A 6,211-nucleotide genomic window follows, 5' to 3' on the forward strand; every position below is an offset into this window, starting at 1 on the left:
TAGAATAACATCTCTATTTTGGGCCATACCATATGGCTTTCCCTGTCCTACCCACCCTCCTTTATGACCACATTCTTATCTAGGATTAGTTTAAGGGTAAATTCAAAATTCATGTGAAAGATTCATCAAACAACCTCAGACATAATACCCAGCACCTCTTCTCTATAACAACCCCATCTTGGGGCACACCCTTGACCTTGCCACAACCCGGGGCTTCCCAGACTTGAAAACTCTAAACTCTAATGGCCACTCTTTGGCCATAGCTTTCCAAGCTTACTTTTTCCTCCTTAAATCCGTGATCTTTAACCACATAAAGACCTTTATTTGTCTCTCTGTGTATCAGTTTTCTTTTGATTTCATGTCGCTCTCAGAATTCTCAAGTATTTAATTTGTTCAGTGAAGTAGTTAATTGTGTAGACTCTGGAGAAAGACTGCCTGGGTTTGAAATCTGACTCCAACATTTATTAGCTGTGTGACCCTGGGAAGACACTTAACCTCTCTGACCTTGATTTCCTCTTCTGTAAAATACGGATTGTAAGAGGACATATTTTTTAAAGATAATAAATGTTTTATATTTGCTTGATCTTTCATAAAGGAAAAGGTGGCAGATCATTTATGAGTGTTAAAGAAGAGCAGGAAAATAGATAACTGTATCATGAAAACATCACCTTTTCATAAAGATAAAATTCACCTTATAAATATAAATTTTATCTTCTTAATCCTTTCTCCCATATGTTATTGAGACTCCAACCCAAGGGCTCAAAATGATTTGATAGAAGCGTTGGCCCAGGAACTAAGTCAGTCACAACATTAAAAGAAAAAAAATCTAGGTGTATGCATTTGAAAGTTTATCCCACTCTTGCTTTTCATATAGTTTTTAGTTACTCTAATCCACACCAAAGGAAAAGGAATGCCACCAGACTGAGATCGTGACACTGAACATTGTTTTGTTTGACAGCAGTGCTGTCATCTCTCTGCCTTCTCTCATGCATAGTCATGCAGGCAAACTGGCACAAGTTCAAGACCTCCTGAGAAGCTGGTTGTTTTCTCCCACTCCAATTTAGCCTTTGGCAAAAAAAAAAAAAAAAAAAAAAAGCTCAGGCATTGCTTCAGGAAAGGAGGTGGGTAGCAGAACAAAGGTGATTTGAAAAATATAATGTCTGAAAAATGGCAGGTCCTTTGAATATATATGCATTCTCTTGAACAGGATATTTTTCGTATTTCCTATCTTTACCTGAAGTATTACATGGCTTCATGAGCATTATTTTGCCACTCCACCCACTCAGGCTGTCAAGACAGTCTCATTTCAAGGAAGAGTAGGAGTGAGAATTATTGTTTCAAAAACAGCATAGTCTTGAAGTCTTCCTGGAAGAGAGTTCCTCCATAATTTTTGCACATCAAAGTGATAATGAAGTGAATTCAGACGTCCATTTTTTTAACTAAAAAGTTAAACTCATCTTATATTCTGAAACTGAACTACATTCAAGAATTTGAAGATTTAATTATGCTTTACTGGAGGGCATTTTAGAACCCAAATCACAAATTTTAGACGGGAGAGTCTGTGCTCCTGATTTATTCCATGTTGAGTTTGCTTGTTGAGACAGTATTGGTTCATGCTTGAAGAAGCAGATAGCCTGGCTTCTTGACTCTCCCAATGCCTAGTTGTGAACTATGCATATATTACATAACCTTTCTGTGCTTTGTTCCCTCCCTTTATGAAATAAAGACTTGTTGTATTACCTTTCCATTTCACAAAGGAGTTACATTTTCAGAATGTTTGCTTACAAAGGACTGTATATTGCTTTGTGGTTCTTGGGGAAAAATATAATAGCAGTTGAAGGCATAAATTGTTCAGCTAAGAGGCTATATGAATTATTTAAAAATTTTACCAGAAATCACTACTAACTATTTGATGTAACAAAGACTGGTACATTTATAAAATGCATGAGTTTTGGGATGTTTTTCCTGCTCAAACAGGTGTAGAAAAATAGTGATGTTATGTCTTAACATAAGCATATATCAAGGATTAATGTCAAATTTTGTATAATGCCATCAGTTGTGAGAAAAAAACATCAGTATATTCACAAATTCACATCAAGCATCGACTTCTATATCAAAAGCAACCAAGCAATGACTTAACATTTAGACTGAACGTGTGTGAGACAAAATTTACAGAACCCTATATTCAGAAAATTAAATATGAGCATTTTTACTGTAATCAATAGCCATGTTCAATAGACTTATGTAGGCATGTGACAGAATGACTGAATGTGAAACAAGGAATCCAATAAATATGTATAAGGAAATATCTTTGAAGATTCTACAAATCATGGATGAACGTTACAGCATCTGTAGCTTTTCCTGCCATCTTCAGCTATGCCAAGGATGAAATCATATTCTAAAGACCATCAAAAAAGGACATTTCAGAATGTCTCCCTCAATATGTCCCTCAGTTCATTTTCAATAAATTCTTCTTGAATTTTAAAATCAATTTACTTCTACTATATTTATTCAGAATGGTGATGAGCTAGTCTTTTGCAGATAATCCATAGCTTTGTCATTCTTGATGCCTGGAGAGCAAAGCAATCTCCTGGACGTGATTTAAAAATGATTCATTAATATAAACCTTTCATTTCTGAAATTTCTTATACTTGACCACATTCCCCTTTATTTATATAGTCTTTAAGAAATTACATTCTTCAAATATGTAAAATTTCACCAGGAAGGAATAAAATCTTTATATTGATATGTTAATTGATAATGATAATATTAATACACTACTAACATTGTATCTGCTTTTTCCTTGCTAAGGCCCTCTTTCTTTCACACATTACCACACAAATGCTTCTCCATTTTTGCATATGTACTTTTCTTCTTTCTGTTTGTACACTAAAGTTATATCTCATCTGTAAAGTATCCCATTTTTGTGTTAAACAATTATAAAAAAGGATATGTAGGTACTATGACACATATAGTACATGACTGAACTAATAAAGAATTGAACTAAAATTACTTCTTAAAGGTCAGAAAACACTCTTAGGCAACACTGGCCAGTTTCTGTCTTGCTGTCTGGGTCATCCTGAGATCAGACCTGTTGGATCTCAGCATCAAGATGATCCTCTCTTTTGGCGTCAGCTCTCCAGTCACTTATCCTCTCTGCCAGGGTTGTGATCCTGAGGAGCTCCTCATCCGTCTCTTAGACCACCTTCTCCGCCGTCTTCAAGTCTGTGAGGACTTCTGGACACCTTATCTCACAGGAAACGGAGGGAAGAACAGTCTCAGGGGCCCTGCAGCTCACTGCACAGTTCCAACAAGGATGCTCCAGGGAGGCTGCACCTCAGGTTATGGGCATCTTTTTCCAGAATCATAAATGGAAAAGGAGTCAGCAAAATACCCTCTACTTTCAGGCTTTGCCATATTAACTATGAGTTTCTAAAGAAAGCTCCTTCCTTTCTCAAGATTAGTCACCATATGAAGGCGAAAAAAGAACAAGAACTCTGCAATCTGCCTTATTTATTTACAATGCTTTCTTCACCATGCCTGGGAAGAGAAAGCGTGGGTTGCTCTTTTATCCTTTCGTGTCTTTCTTCTTCTAGTCCAGCCTCAGATTCAGCTGAAAGACACCATGTATTCTTCCTGGCTTGGCCATGACATGTGATCTGGGATCTACAGGGATTTGGTAGCTCCTCTCTCTCCACACAGGTTGGTTTTCAAGCAAATGTCTTTGCTCTGAGCTCAGCTATCTCCCCTCACTAGCTCTGGGGCCCTGAGGAGCCCTCTCAAATAAGGAGATGGGAGTTATCAATAAAATGTATCTAAGGAGGGGGATCAAAGAAGAATACTTTAATATTTGCAAAATATTATCTTTGCTATCTTCAACACAATCTGTACAGAAAGGTAATAATTTAAATTGTTGATCAGATTCACCCTGTTCAATAACTTCTGCTTATAGCCCCTGAAGTAATTTTTGATTCGTTACAAATCTTTCACTTAAAATTACAGAACTTAATGTTATGAAATGAATTGTATGTGGTGAACTAAATGTCTAATTTAAGTGCATACACACACACAACAATCATAAATGAACTAAACTACAAAAAGATACAGGAAAAACTACAAATGTGTTTTAGTATTAACTTCAGATCCATTCTTGTGATTGAATGTGTAGGTCAGAGATGACTGTTTCCGACTCACAGGCCCATGCTGATTTGCCAGTAGGTTCTGCGAGGAGCTCCGTGTAGAGGAAAGTTGGAGGGAGAGTATCCTTATCCATGTTGGCCATGAGTAGAATGTCGTATAATTGTCATATATCATTGTCCTTGGCATAAGCAAGCCAGGTGTGACCAGGATACAACTTCATCTGGGTACTTAACGTCCTCTTCTTCTAATTCTACAAATCCAGTTCCCAAGCGGCGCCTAAATTGGCTAAATCACGCAAAGCATTTTCATGCCCTAGACTCATTTGCAAACCACAGTCTTTAGAATCTGTCTGAACTCATTCACAGCTCAGTCTTTAATTTACAGAAATTTGCTGCTTCAAACACACCGCACCCTTGACTCTCTTACCACTGTTCTGGTTAGTTCTCTACCTCATTGCTATTGCACAAATCTGTGCAAATGCTGGAAGTTCAGAAGCTTGCTTAGCTTTTAATGCAAATAAGTCTTCCTCGGCCTTCTTCAAAATAGCTTTTACAAGAAGCCTGTTGACTATATATGCTTTCTTCTGTGTTATAAGAAGGTTTTATAACCTTCCTCACTCATTAAATATTTATTGAGTGACTACTATATGACATGCACTGTTTCCACTTTAGTCTGAGTGGTGCCTGAAAATCCTTCTCCAAATTTATATAGCTACACTTTCCTCTATTATTTTTTTTCTTTTCCTCCTATCAAACATTCTCCCTAGGCTCGAAGATTTAAAATGTGTCCCTTGAAAGGAAACACTGCCCTGGGAAGTTTGTAGTTTTAATACTTCCTGCTGAATATAATAGGAAATATGTAGTATTCCAAACTAGAAGAATATTTTATAATCATTTTAATCACCAGCATATTAGAAAAACAGTAGCTTTTCCTATCTTCTTTGATAATACAATGACCTCTAATCTTAAGAAGTGTGTGTCACTCAACAAAAACCACAAGATACTGGCACAACTGAATATGATTAAAGAAGGGAGAAGAAAGCCAGACTCAAACATGGAGTTTCATAGTCCATAAAAAAGATTCATAACTACCTATTATAGTAAACAGACAAGCAAACAAAAACTTGCAAATCAATTGACGTGGTTTTTTAAAAATATTTCACACTTAAGTGGAGTCAATCAAGATAGATCAGGAAGAAGCAACACAAAATAATGAGATCTGTCATTTCAATCAAAACTTGTAGAAACGAATTAGAAAAAAAAACAGAAATAAATGCCCATATGTGAAATAGACAGTTGATGATTCAAAACAAATGTTTTGCTTCCACCCACAGGTAAAGGAGAGTAGTGGCTCCATCATTATTTTCCTTTTCATCACCTGTGAAGCCTTGAGTCCAAGTTGAACACAGAATAGTGTGTTAGGCACGTCCAGCTTTCGCAATCACAGATTATTTAGGGTGGCTGAGCAGCTGTACTACGTGTGATGACGGTTGAGCTCAATGCAACAATAATTTCACAGTGTAACTAACTTACATTTGTAATAAATACAATAAATGCAGTAAATCCATAATTCTTTTCTCAAAAGGATGTCTTTCCTCCAAAAATTTTCTTGACTTAGCAGGTATCATTTTGTTCCTGTGATGTGAAATGCTAATATGCCTGTGAAATTTCAAGTTTACATTGTAATGAATTGTGATAACTTGCCCCATAAGAAGTCGGTTATACGAAAATTAGAGAGTTGTACTGAAAAAGTGAATAGTTTTGATGACTTGAACTAACTTGATAACGTTTGTAATATAGCAACATAAATGGTAAATGAGGTCTACAAAGTATAAGGATAAGTGACAGAAGCATTAGAATAAGCATGAAATTTATGACAAGGTAACTTAGTAGAAAGTACAAGAAGATACATTGTTAAAAGAGGCTGGGGGGTCTCCTGATTGTTCATAGAGAAGAAAATAGTTTTGAAGTTCATATAATTTCTATACATAATTTTCCCCTCATGTTTCAGCATTGTTCCTTACAAAATCTTTTCAAATATCTGAAACATTGGTTCAGGAAATAGGATGCAA

The 6,211-nt window shown here is 36.1% G+C and overlaps 1 long non-coding RNA gene across 1 annotated transcript in view; it reads right to left on the bottom strand.

The window, feature by feature from the left end:
- LOC139073348 (uncharacterized) overlaps nucleotides 1-3,583 on the bottom strand; it is a 42,493-nt gene extending 38,910 nt beyond the window's left edge. Inside the window, exon 1 of the long non-coding RNA XR_011521975.1 lies at nucleotides 3,092-3,583. This is a non-coding gene — a long non-coding RNA (uncharacterized lncRNA). The remainder of the gene's footprint in view (nucleotides 1-3,091) is intronic.
- Nucleotides 3,584-6,211: the final 2,628 nt, after the last annotated feature.

This window comes from Equus przewalskii, chromosome 9 (assembly GCF_037783145.1).
Source record: "Equus przewalskii isolate Varuska chromosome 9, EquPr2, whole genome shotgun sequence".
Classification (NCBI taxonomy): Eukaryota; Metazoa; Chordata; class Mammalia; order Perissodactyla; family Equidae; genus Equus; species Equus przewalskii.